Source organism: Hibiscus syriacus, unplaced genomic scaffold (assembly GCF_006381635.1).
Source record: "Hibiscus syriacus cultivar Baekdansim isolate YM2019G1 unplaced genomic scaffold, ASM638163v2 tig00117012_pilon, whole genome shotgun sequence".
NCBI lineage: Eukaryota > Viridiplantae > Streptophyta > Magnoliopsida > Malvales > Malvaceae > Hibiscus > Hibiscus syriacus.
The window spans coordinates 342,398-357,162 of record NW_024063524.1 but is presented as its reverse complement, the minus strand read 5'-3'; the positions used below and the strand labels follow the sequence as shown (position 1 = coordinate 357,162).

At 36.2% G+C, this 14,765-nt stretch overlaps 1 pseudogene; it reads left to right on the top strand.

Annotated features, from left to right (window-relative positions):
- Positions 1 to 11,341: 11,341 nt before the first annotated feature.
- On the top strand, positions 11,342 to 13,265 carry LOC120195385 (annotated as a pseudogene).
- Positions 13,266 to 14,765: the final 1,500 nt, after the last annotated feature.

The following is a 14,765-nucleotide window of genomic DNA, read 5'->3' as shown; positions in this document are numbered from 1 at the left end:
ACTTTCACTTTGGTAACGAATGAGTCCCTGGGTAGTGCCGCTTTCTCTTTAGTAGCGGATGAGTCCCCGGGTAATACTCCGGGTGAGATAACCACTTGCGGGGTTGGTGGTATGGCCACCCCCTCGGAAGAAATGCCCCCTGATGCACTAGCTTGCTGTAAACCCGACAACTTGGCTACGATTTGGTCGACCAAGGACTCCTGATTTTTTTTTATGGACTCCAGAGTACTTACACTGTTCTGAGCCATCTTATCTTCTAGTTCCTTCTGAAGTCTTGCCATGTTCTCTTCGAACTTCTCCATTCTGGCCTCCATTTGTCTCTTTTTTGCTCGAGTATTGTGCGAGTGATGCGTATCTGATGCTTGCAGTGGTAAGCTTGGTGTCTGAGACATGTTCTGTTAGTTAATACGAATATAAAAACATGGAGAATATAAAATAAAAACAAATATGACATATAAAATGTAAAATATGCAATGTATGATGTATGTAATTTGGAGGCATTGATCCAGAAAAGTGTTCATTATTATAAATAACCCTTATTCAGAAAAAAAATGTTTTATCTTTTAAGAGACATAAAAACAAATTAAAGGTACATTCGGACTAAATCCTCTAGACCCCGAACAGCTTCCAATAGGTTGACAAGTCTTCTGCCTTCATCTGTCACTGGTTGAATGCCTTGTCGAACCACTCCAGCTTCCCTTGCTAGGCCGTGAAGATGACGGGCTGCTTTTTACGCTTGATCCAGAAAATCTCGGATGGTTGCATCTCGGGCCCACACCCTTTGCTGTGCTTGCTCCCAACGGAAACGCCATTGTAATCCTCCGTCGAAGGGCACTATCTGAAGTTCGTTTGCTTGCCTCTTGAACCCATCTAAAATAGCTTCTAATTCAGCTATTGTCTTGCCATCTTTCTCATACTGTTTTTCTAAGTCAGCTACCCGAACTCTCAAGCGCTGGTTCTGATATTGACTATCTGCCAAGCGTCTTTGGGCAGTCTTCATATGTTCCTTCCAAGTTCTCTCATCAGGCCCCTCGAACTTCCTTTTCAGGCTATGAGCTTCATCTTTCCAATATTCAGAGGTTACCTTCAACTTGGAGTTATCATTGACCTTGTCTTGATACCCCTTTCTCTAGTATTCGAGCTCAAAACAGACTCTCTTCTGTTCTCTTTCCAGTTTATCTGCCCGATCTTTCTGAGAGTCAATATCTAGCTTCCACTGATAGCGCTCGGCTTCAAGTTCTTTTTATCCTCTGCTTCAGCTCGCTATTCACAGCTTCAAACTCGGTCTTGGCTATCTCGAGTTCAGAAGGGACATGCCTGAGATGTTCCTCCATGGTCCGAGTGTCCTCACAGTCTAGCACAGGGATGTTGTCATTTTTCCTCAATCTTCGCCACTCCACGTAATCCGGAGTGAGCATGCTTCCGGCAGCTACAACATCCATCCGGAATACTTTCCTCCATGAATCGGCTGCTTCTTTGATCATCTTCTTATAGCTGTCACCATGATACTCAAACTCTGACCTAGCTAGTCCGTATATTGCTGGGACAAACTGACGTGCCCCATACTGTCTAAGTGCTAACAATGGAGCATACCCAACTGCATCCCAAAGTCCAAGTAGGGTCATAGTGTCGGAGTCCTCACATCGGAAAAGAATGTCACTGAGGAATAACCATGGGGCTCTCCAGACAATATCCCGGTCCTGAAGATGTGTAAAGACCTTCATCCATTTTTCCTTCGAGGCGCCTTCATGCCATTTCATGGTGATGAATTCACCTAGAGGTGAATATGTTGTGCTGAAACGGCGGTAGGCAACCCCGTTAGTCTTCCAGAAGTGGCTGTGAATCCATACTTGAAAGAGCTGAACACACCCAGTGAACCTTCCTCCGCCAGTTCTTCTACAATGATTGAGAGATCGGAAAGTCTCGGCTAAGATGGTTGGTGCTGGATTGACTCTTTTCGAGAGTTGTTCGAATAGCTCCACTACAGCGGCATCGATGTATCCCAAGGTCTTTGAGAATATAATTAGACCATACAAACCTAATGCAAACAGGTCTATGGCCTTCCACTCATCGGGATGGTGCTTCATCAGTTGCTTGATATGAAGCCAAGCAATTCCTTCTCCACTACCCTTACATCGAGCCCGGTCAGTTACCCATTTTTCGTCAACTCCGGCAACCTTGGCTAGTGCATTTTTGAAAGGTTGGCTTTTAATGTGCTTAAGGTAGGCCCGCTCGAGTTTGATGTTTTCACAATGCAGCAGTGTAGGGTACTCTTCTATGGTGGGCACCATGTCTTCCCGATTAAAGGTGAAGCAACTGTATCCCGGGTTCCAGAATTGAACCAAGGCTCTGATTAGGGGCTCATCAGTCTTAACATGAAGCAAAAGTGCAACATCACCGTACCGTTGGCCGAACTTCTGTTTCACCTCATTCTTCCAACTATCCCAGATGTCCCGAAGCTCTTGCACGTCATTCTGCTTTAGGTTGATCGAGGCGTAGCTAACCAGCTCTGACACATAGCTTCCTTGAAGACTGTCTCCCTTTTCCTTCTGAGTCTTCTCGGACCATAGTCGTACCTCGGGGTTTTTAATCTCTTGTATTACAACACCTTTATCCATTAATTCAGATTATTTTATATGTAATGAACGCCTTTTTAGGGATCAATGGCCTCTTGTTATGATACAAATGCTAAAAAAACAAACACAAAGGCAAAAAGTTAGTAAAAATAAAAATAAATAAATAAATGAAAAAAATGGCAAGGGAAAAAGTATAGGGACAAAAAACATGGTTAAGAAAGCAAAGTCCTAGGTTTTGGAATGTGGTTTTGGGGTAGGCTCTATTTCTTCAAAGTCTCCTGGTTTAGGTTCTAAAACGGTACCCGAGTTCTCCTTGCTGGTGCCCTCTTGGACTTACCAGACCCTTAGTCCTAAACCCATCACAGGCTTGTGTGGACTAAGTTAAACTCGAGGGGACACATTCCCTTATGTCTATGCGGAGAATAAATTCACACGAAGACATAAGGTATATGAATCCCGAAGGCTACTTGCTAGGCATATGCGGTGAATAAATTCACACGAATACGTCGCTTTCACCCCCACTTAAAGGGTTTGGAGCTCGGGTATAGAGCCTTTGGATGAAAAAGTTTGGAAAGCTGAAATCATTAGAAAACGGCCAGTCCAGCTATTTACTCGAGAAAATATAACTAAAAGTAAGTAATAAGGATCGAAATGTTACCTTAAAATTCAAACTTACCCTTTTCATTAAAAAGACAACTGGAAATTACCTTAGCCTGACTCACTTACTTGGGTCCCCAGCGGAGTCGCCAAGCTGTCGCAACCGTCTTTCGGTTGGGCCCCGGAATTGGGCTTCGACTTGAAAAATATAGTTTGGAGTCGCCACCGACCACTTTAAAACGAATTTAGGTGGGTCGGACACCATCTTACCTGATCTGCGTTGTACCAGAAACGTGTCGGGTTCGGGAGTCGGTTACGGTCAAGGAAGGATTAGCACCCTTGAACCGCCCTTTTCGGTACTATATAATTTCCAATTGTCTTTAATTAAGAAAGTTGTAAATCTAAATTAAAAGGTAAAATGACGATCCAAATTACTTACCTCCAACCGTTTTGAAAACATACCCTTAAAGAATCAAGGAAAACGTTAGAAAAACAAAGAGTGATAAATTACAACATAATTAATATGGAGATAGTAAAACCGAAATGAAAAAATAGAAGATAAAATAGAATAAGATGAATAAAGAAACAAAGATAAATAATAATATGAGAAAAATAAATAAATCAATAAAAAACAGAAATAAAATAAGATAAAATGAACAAAAACGAGGGAAGATATAATATATATATACATTAGCTTGTAGATTTTTAAAAAAGGAAAAGAAAAAAAAATAGAAACAAAATATTAAGAAAATGATGTATATATATAATATAACATATAAAAAAAGTATTAAGAAATAAAGTAAAATATGTATATATATATATATATATATAAAATATATAAGTAAATAAATAAAATAATGAAATAATGAAAATACGAGTATGTAAAAACTAAAAAAAAGTAATCATAACGATAACCAAAATATATATATAAGTATTATAATATAATATATAAAATAACGGAAAATTTAAAAAATTAAAAATAAGGACCAATTTGTAAAATAAACAAAATTGGGTGACATAATTTCAATTATTTCGAAGAGAATCTGAAATTACAGGGGTAAATTAAGGCCATCATGAATGAGGGGGACCAAATATGAGATTAACCCATTAAAGCGCAGAAACGCGCGGATCCTTCCCGGGTCAGGGTCGACACGCGGGTCACCAGCTTGGTCCATGGGCCGAGTATAAAACTTAAATTTTTTAGAGAACCTTCATTTGTTCTCCTCTTCACGCGGGTGTAACCCTCCCTTTCTCTCATTTCTCTCTGGCTTTGTTCATGTGGCTTGATGAACAGCCATCGTCTGGGTTCTTGATGAACCCAGAAATCGTCCGTCGCCGCCTCGCCGTCGCCGTTGAACGGCGACGGCCGTCGTTCATCGGCGGCAAATTCAAAAAAATTTACTTTTTTAAAACGCTCTTTCCCCCTTTCCTTCCGAATATCAAAACGGCTTTTTAAAACAAATCGGCCTCGGGGCTAGATCTACAACAGTAAACCTCGAACACGCCCTTGGTCATCGGCCACAATTTTTTTGTATATTCGAACCAACACAGTGAGAAACAAAAGCCACACCAACATGCAAGCCTAAAAACAAAAGAAAGGTAAGGTTTTTCACCTTTGTTACCTTCGAATTTCCGTAAGAAAAAAACTTGGATTGTTCTGAAGTTTGCTTGAAATTTGCTGCCTTTATTTCGTATTTTTTTTCATCCTCCCAAATGGATTTGCTTACAGATATTTATAGGAGTAAAAATCCTATTTTTAGATGTGGTTACAGAGTCCTATTCTAACTCTATTTGTTGGTTTGTTATCTCCATGAAACCCACACGCCGAGAAACCCGGAGCACGTTGCCACCGGGACGAGGATTCTCCGAGAGCCGTGCGAGGTTCTGACTTGTCCAGGATATGCGGCGCTTTAAGGGAAAAAAGCGAAACCCTATCTGTCTCATATTGTTGACCGTTGGATCATATCTGGATCCAATGGTCGAGGCACCTGACGGCTGGGTAGTAGAGATTTAGGGTTAGGAAAACCCTAACTAACTTGGACGGGTTCGCCTGTTGGGTCATTGTTGGGCCACTTGTAATTTGGGCCTGACATGAAAACAAATGTAAATGTTGGTTTAATAAAACGAAAATAATTTATATATATATGCAATATATATGTGACGTGTATATATATATATATATATATATATATATATGTTTATAAAAAAAACAGTGTGTCTACACATGTAAACTTCTCTACATGTACATGCATATATTAGCTTTTTTTAGGGTTTAGGGTTATTGATTTTAGGATGTTTTATGAGAAATAAGAAAACTAAGTTTTTTTTAAAATTTTATGGATTTTATTTGTTTTGAAAATAAATCAGTTCGCCTCCGCTCTATTGAAAGGTCTCCATTCCTACGGTGGTTTTGTCAACGAACACGTCTCGGGCTGGATCGACTAACCTAACCCTTAAGGGGGCCTTGCCATAGCTGGTGCTCTGCTTTAGTGTGATTGACGAAGGCATTTGGTAATACCCAAAACAAATGAAAAGAGATCGGGGTCGATAGTTGGCACGGGACTTGATCCCCCAAAAAAAGGGGCAGCTGCCGTCGAACGCTAATTCTGGAAATAAGTCGGGGCCCTTTTACCAAGTTTACCGGATAGAAGATGATAGAGAGCAACTATCGTTGCGTTGCACAAGATGGTGTCGTCTGACTTATAAGTCCCATGTCAAACATTGATTGGTTAATTGATAAACGTATTTTTAACGGCTACGAAGAAATTGATTGTAAGATGATTATTTTCAAAATGTTAAACCCCTACTTTGAAATAAAAAAAAATACACATAAAGTTAACATGTATAATTTGAGCATTTATTTTTCAATTAAACTTTTTTTTTTAATTTTTTTGATATATATAACAATTTAATCCTTCAAAATAGGATAATTATTAGCTAGACAATGTGACTTAATTTCTGATTAAGTCCAGTTATGCTTGGACCTACAGATGTAGTACCTTCTATCTAGTTTACTACTGAAGTACCGAGTCAGGTATGCAGAGTTACAAGAAATATAAATACATGTCATTTGGATTTTGCACTTCAAAGCAAAATCTCCAAAAATGGTTAAGGCTTAACAAGTCAAATCGTATAGTTTGTCTTAAATATCTTCTAATTCTATTAAAATTGAACAAGGGCCGCACCATCCTCTTAAAGGCAGGGAATATACACACCAACAAAAGGAGGGTATCATCCACCTGGTTGAGAAAAGAAGTTCCATCCATTATATTCTCTTTATTGATTTATTTATGCTTTATCAAAATGGAAACTTACCCAATGATGATCCAATAAGATGACCTTGGACCCCTTCTTTCTAAACATCAAGAATTAAAATTATAACAACAACAACAACAAAAAACCCTATTCCCATGTATGATGGGGTAAGGGGGAGGTAGTGTAGTAAGCTGCACCCAACGCCAGGTTGAGAGCAACTTCAGTGGAAGACCTCCGGTAGTCAAAAAATTTAAAAATAAAGATACAATACAATGAATGTATAAATAATTACATAAATACATAGTTAAACAGTCTTCTTATGCTGTCTTCATATGTGCGTCTGTAATGTGAAGTAATACCTACAAATAAATCTCTGCGTAGAAATCTCTGCATATAGACAGAAACGTAAGACCTGACTAAATTCAAAAAGAGGAAACATGAAGAGAATGGTACCCAGAAGTCAGCGATAGCAAGCTACGATAAGGAAAAACGTCAAATGGGTTAAAACCTAAACTAAGACAACACTACTCTTCTACCCTAATTCTAAGCCTTCATAAAAATCCAATGATAGAAACGTATAAAAGTAGAAGTCCTGGAAATTACTACAAAAGCATTACAAAGAAGACAGAGATGCTACACCCTAATGGCTGTGACCCACACTACTCAGCTACTCTGGTCTTAAGTCTCCATACTTTTCTATCAGAGGTCATGTCCTCGGTAAGGGCTAAATCCTTCAAATCAGCTCTCAAGCAGTCTACCCACTTCCTCCTTGGTCGTCCTCTCCTTTTGGCACCGTTGACTGAAATCGATTCTACCCTCCTGACCGCTTCCGACGGTTGTCGCCTAAGGACATGCCCAAACATTTACAACAGTTTACAACGTTTACAACAGTTTAAGAAGACAGCTATTAATCGATGTCATGAATTTCCTCCCAATTGATATGAAAAAATATCATAATAGTTACATCAGTGAGAAAACCAAGTAATAAAATCAAAATAGAAGATTACATCACCAATCAACTCACGTAACATATGAAACAAGAAATAAACTCCCTACAAAAAGGTGACACGTATGGCACCATTAAGTTCAAACATTTAGAATGGAACAAAATGCTATAACCGCAGGAAAAGGACACATATTGATGGTTAATAAGCCATTATATAAGGCCAAAATGCTTCATATTTTGGAAGCTGTGGTACAGGAAAGTTCCGTTGAACCTCAAAACAGAAGTCAAATGGAACAGAAGGTACATCGAAACAAGGTTATTCTAATCAATGTCTCGAAATCGATTCAACTCATTTTGAGACTTGCAGCTCTGATGATTCTAGTTTTTCTGAAATAACTGGCACTAATTCTGTTTGTCCTGTGCCTATCGGAGAGGAACCGAGAGAAAGATCTGCACTAAAATCCGGTCTACCGACACTTAGGAACTGCCTACTCGAGTTCACACAACTTGGCTTCGAAGTGAACAATCTAAGGACAGAAGAGGATCAATGTAATGGCAGGCCTAAGTTGCATAACACCCAGATGCGAAAATTCCAATTCCTAGGAACAACCTGTTAGACAAAATGTTAATTCTAAAAATAAAACAATAATAAATAAGCATATATTATCACAAGTCAATGAAGAATTAAATTAAAGAATGAAATTGATTTACTCATATATCAGGTAAGTAGAGTCGAATAAATAGAAAAGTTTTTGTTAAGATCTGTCTGAACAGTTTCCTTAAGACGGACTTGTCCTCTCTTAAAAGAACAGTAAACACAACCGCATTGATCAGCCGAATAGAATCGTGCTTTTCTCTATCACTTAAAAGAACAAATTTGAAAGAAATTTTTTAAGTGTTTTTCTATTCCAAAGTTCTAAACTTGTGCCTTATAGTTTATTGTGTTTAAAATTTAAATCTTAATTAGCCTATTTAGTGGAGGGGAAATGAATCAAAAGTTAAGACCTTTTGATAGAGAGATAATATCTTTTATGAAAATAATTGTTGAAAAGCTAATAGGTATAACTAAATAAATACAACTTTAAATAAAAATAAGTTTTTTCACTCAGCGACATGACTTATTATAATAAGTTTAATCATCAAGTGACATGATTTATTATTAACAACATTAATTTTTTTAATTGTTTATTATTTTTCAACAATCCTCATATAAATGAAGTTGATGATTTCAAATATCGACTCGATGTGATGATAGATTCTACCCTCCATATTTACATAGGATAAGTAGGTGTCTTCCCTTTGAATATTTCCTTGTGAAAATATGTTTACCTTACTAGTTGTCCGGCAGACGTGATGTCATTGAACTGTCATACTGTTTGGGTAAGTGATGACGTATCCCACATAAATATCTCTCTAACAAGAAGTTGGTTCTCATGGTTATGTCCGTACTTGGGATAAGAACTCCTACAATGACCTCACAAGGTCTATGGACGTAAGTTGTCACATTGAACCTAGATTTTAGGATTTTCAATCAACTAAGTTGGGTTTTCCTTCCCATAGCACCTTAAATACTTCATGTGTTTTTGTTCAGTTTCTTTCGGTGTTTTATTAACCTGACCTCAATTTTACCATTTAATTAGCGGATCTGTAATATTATCTTTTGATCTAATAAAATTAATAGAGATAACTACAATTGAAATCAATTGTCTATGGTATTGTGTCGACGACGTATATGTCCCCACTTGCCATTATACATTATACAAGACAACCCACACTTTCATTTCATGTAGTTGTAGGGAATTTTTTTACCTTTTCATAACTTGTATGACGACTTGTCTCTTTTCTTATGTGACACCTTTTGTAAAAGGAAACTTGATGATAAAACAACTTTCCTCCGTATATTATGTGACAACCCATAACTTTCTAGCATTTCTTTCATCATTTCCCTAGGAAATTTGCTGATAAAACAACTCCCCCCCTATTATGTGACAACTCATAACTTTTTAACATTTCTTTCATCATTTCCTTAAGAGTAAATTCTTTTATTTTTTATTTATGATCTAATGTCATCTAAAATTCTTTATTCGTCTTATGAATAATATACACTTCATATAGTGTATCCGACAATCCATTCAAAATATAATTATAACATCGAAAGTTAGAATACTCTTTCACTTTAATAGTAGTGAAAATGATAACGATGTTTTCCTCTTCATCTTTAATAATTGGAGGACCATCTTATATATGACCATATTCAATATGGTCAAATAGAACAATATCATGCCTTTAAATTTTATTGAGTCAACAAGATTAAATCCTAAAATAGAATTATAAGATCACTTTCTGTTTACAAAAGATTACAATTTTATTTTGTTATCATATTAATTATAACGATTTTTAGTTAAAAACTAAAATCTAACTGTTAAACGGTGGATATAGTAAAAATCGAAAACATAAATAAATTTGGTTTCGAACATCGAGAATTCAGTAAATTAAAATCCGAAACATAACCGTTAAAACGCGAGAATTTAATAAACAAAAACCCGAAATAGAAGTACAATTGTCCATACCTCCATTGTTGGTTGCAAAGGTGTGTAATCGATACAACATCCTTTGTATAGGCAGTGCACTGATACCTCGTTCGTTTAAAGTATGATGGATTTCATATCATGTAAATTCAAAATTTGAGCGCCACGTACACTTAATTTTTCAAAACTTGTTTCAGTGATAGGCTTGTAGACGAGTGAAAGTGGAGGTTCTTTTTTTTGAACCTCAAAGCGCGACTCTTATTTATTGAGACAATGATTCCTTTTCTTAAGGAGAAAGAAAAAAAGTTTTGATATGTAAAAGAATTGTTCCAATTTCTTGAGACAACAATTTTCTTGTTGCAAAAAGAATTGTTGAAAAAATAATCAAAAGTTGCATATGTAAAAAGAGTTAATTGTATCACATGTCCTCAAAGTGTGACTCTTATTTTAAATTAGTCCTTCAACTTTTAAATATTTTTATTTCATCCATAAACTATTACTATCATTCTAAATTAATCCTTAAACTTTTAAGCATTTCAATTTCATCCCCAAACTCTGACTTTCATTCCAAATTGGTCCCCAAATTTTTTTAGCATTCCAATTTCATCGCAAACTATATGTGTATATTAATCACATCCCTTGTTAATAAAATTGTTAGGCCATATTATATTATTATATGTTTGGGAAAAAACAATATTTAGGTTAAATTATGGTTGAAACTAATTACATATTTAGATGGATTTGGGGATGAAATTGAAATATTCAAAAGTTTGGGGACTAATTTTAAAAAAGTCATAGTTTATGGATGAAATTAGAATGTATGAAAGTTTAAGGACTAATTTAGAATGAGAGTCATAGTTTAAAGATGAAATTAAAATATCTAAAAGTTTAAGGACTAATTCAAAAAGGGTTATAGTTTGAGGACAAATGATACAATTGACACTATAAAAAAATATTTATATTTATTTTTATATTTATATTTATGTGAACACTTTCATCAAAATTTTTAATTTTAATTATATATTTATAATTTAATTTACCTTTAAATAATAATAATCAAATTATAGTTTTATTCATAAGTAAAAGTGAAAAGTAAAATTTTATTTGTTTTAAGTATCTTTCATTTTAATTTTTTAAAGAAAACAAAAAATATTAAAAGCAATTAAAGAAAATTATAAATATAAAAAAAATTAATGTTATTATTTTCACTAATATTTTACAAGAAAAATAGAAAAAAATTAAAAGTGAGAGGTTAATCAGCTGTTATTTTAATTAATAAATCTACTCTAACTTAGTATATATATAATAATTAATAATAATAATTTTATTAGTAATAATAATTTAAAATTAAAGAAATATTTTAATTAAAGTTTTTCCTTCTTTTGGGCTTTCCTTAAGTTGAAGCTCTAACCGAGAAAGCAAAGCTTCAACAACCTTGTTGTAGGTTATAGCAAAACAAATCCAAGGAATAGAAGAAAATGGCGAGATACGACAGAGCGATCACGGTGTTCTCGCCGGATGGCCATCTGTTCCAAGTGGAATATGCCCTTGAAGCCGTCCGTAAGGGTAACGCCGCCGTTGGTGTACGCGGCACTGACATCGTTGTCCTAGGCGTCGAGAAAAAATCCGCCGCCAAACTCCAGGACTCCAGGTTTATAATATCGATAATATGCCCTTACACTTTCCTTTTCCTTTCTCAAAAATCGATACCTACAGTTTTTTGTAAAAAAAAATAGGGTTAGGGTTTTATGATTTGGATTTGGAACTAAAAGATGCAATTAGCTTAAGCCTTGTATTTTAGATTTGGATGTCCTGGAAAAAATATTCTTTTCCCCTAGTAAGGAAAACTAGTTTTTTTATGAAGGATTTTTCTTTTTACTCTAATAATTTATCTTGATGATATAGAAACTAGAAACTTTAGGAATAATATGATAAAAGCATGCAAGGAAAACGCTAGAGTTTTTAAATTTCCTAAAATTGGGCCTTTTTACCATTTTACTGCTTCTGTTGTGTAGATCGGTTAGGAAGATTGTGAATTTGGATGATCACACATTGCATTGGCATGTGCTGGACTCAAAGCAGATGCTCGTATCCTCATAAATAGGGCTCGAATTGAATGTCAAAGCCACAGGTTGACTGTTGAAGATCCAGTTACCGTGGAGTATATTACTCGTTATATTGCAGGTCTTCAGCAGAAGTATACTCAAAGTGGAGGTGTTAGGCCGTTTGGTCTCTCTACTCTGATTGTGGGATTTGATCCGTACAGCGGTGTGCCATCACTATATCAGACAGATCCCTCAGGGACATTTTCTGCTTGGAAAGCTAATGCAACTGGGAGAAACTCAAATTCAATTCGAGAGTTCCTAGAAAAGAATTATAAGGAAACCTCTGGGCAAGAAACCATTAAGCTTGCAATTCGTGCCTTGCTTGAGGTAAGTATAATTGGCTGATTCTTCATGTGTTAGCTTTTACTTTACTTTCAAGTGTTTTCCATTTTGCCATTCCATGCTCATTTGTTGAATCACAGAAATATGAATTAAATCTATCTTTGGCTTGTAAAACTTTCCCTGCATTCCTTATGCATCATGACTTGAACATCATGCATGCAATCTTTAAGCCTAGTAAAAACGATTTGGGTTAAAGATCCATACTGCTAGAAATAGAAAATGCCTGAATCAAAATCATGAAATGGAGCAAAAAACTCACAATCTGAACATTGATTGTATTCATGTTTCAAGAGAAAGTTCGTATTTCATAATTATTTATCTTGCACACCACAAACACCTAGAGTAAATGTTTTGCTTATGGCGTGTGGAATATTTTGTGTTATTTCTTTCTTCCGTTGCATGTTACTTTGAGGCATGACAGCAATAAAGACATGCATGGTGAAAGCATTTTGCTAGATTTAAGAAGAACATTGTTTGAGGTTTAGTTGTCTGAATAGGTCAAAGACTGTCTTTTTCCACCATGACGTCCAACATTAAATTTACATGCAGCTCATTATATGTCTAATATGGAAAAGATGCATGTTATATGATGAATAAGAATGATTCATTGTGTTTGTGTCTCTTTCATGTAGGTTGTTGAGAGTGGAGGGAAGAACATTGAAGTTGCTGTCATGACTAAGGAGGGCCTGCGGCAACTTGATGAAGCTGAAATCGATGCAATTGCAGCAGAGATTGAAGCAGAAAAGGAAGCAGCTGAGGCTGCAAAGAAGGCTCCTCCAAAGGAAAAATGAAGCATCAGCTGTTAACTTTTCATTTATTTTTCTCCTTTCTTCTGGTTGACTGGCTTTGAAGTTTGTTTCATTGTTCACATGAGGGATTTGATTACAATTGGTTATTTCAGTTAAGAATTTCAACACTTTCCGGAGGTTGAAGTTATTTCTGCAGGTTTTATTTTCTATTAAATTATAGTTAAGACTGCTTTGGTACTATAAGGAAATTGCAGACATGAAACTTGCAAGGAAATAAATTAGATTTTGGACCATGTAGGTCTCAAACATGGCGTTATTAGTACTATGCCCTAACCAACTGAGCTAATGGGTCATTTGGTGTACTTTAAATTAACATTAACATGAAATTTGGCAACACATAAATCAATACTATAGTATAAAAGCCATCTTCATTGAGTGGAGTAACTAATTTGAAAATTGAAGTTATCTAATGTATGGCATAAACCACGATGGGATGGTTAGTGTAAACCTTAACAATTACACTCATGCAGTAATAATAAATAGAGAAAATAACCTAAATAACCTCATTGACCAAAAATGTCTTATAATATACGATTTTAACCAATTTTTTTTAGATTTGCCAAAATGACCAACTAAATCGCAATGCGATCGATAATTCGCAACGCGATCTTCAGTATCGTAAATCAGTTTCCAGATTCGCAACGCGAACTTCGACTATCGCAATGCGAACTTGGACTATTGCAATGCGAAAATGTAAATCGCAATGTGATAGTCGACTATCGCAATGCGAACTTGGACTATCGCAACGCGAACTTCGACTATCGCAATGCGAATATGTAAATCGCAATGCGATAGTCGACTATCGCAATGCGAACTTGGACTATCGCAATGCGAATATGTAAATCGCAATGCGATAGTCGAAGTTCGCGTTGCGATTTACATATTCGCATTGCGATAGTCGAAGTTCGCGTTGCGATAGTCCAAAATCGCAACGACTGGTGGTATTGCATTTGTTTCTTAAGAATTTTCTCTAAAAAGATAGTATTCGCGCGGACGTGTCGAAGACACGTATTACCACTACCACTACCACTACCACTACCATTACCATTACCATTACCATTACCACGACCACGACCACGACCACGACCACGACCACGACCCAACCCGACCCGACCAGAGACGAACGGCGGCGGCGGCGGCGCACGAGAGTCCCTCTTGTTCTCTATCACTCAACAAGGAAGTGGGAAAGCCAAGCCTTAAATACCATTCCCAATAGTGTTTCCAATACTATGTGGGATTTGAGCATTACCAACACTTGTTCCCAATACTATGTGGGATTGAGCCTTAAATAGTGATATTATTTTTGAATGTTTTGCTTAAAATTGTAATAATCGCGATTGATTGTAGACTGACTTTTAATTATGAAATATTTAATCGTATAATACTAATGCAATTGGTTGTTGATTCAGTTGTTTTAAGGTGCATGATTGTTAATTGTTTCCTGAATAATCACATTGTATTGGAAACAAGTGTTGGTAATGCTCAATCCCACATAGTATTGGAAACACTATTGGGAATGGTATTTAAGGCTTGGCTTTCCCACTTCCTTGTTGAGTGATAGAGAACAAGGGGGACTCTCGCGCGGCGGCGCCGCCGCCGTCCGTCTC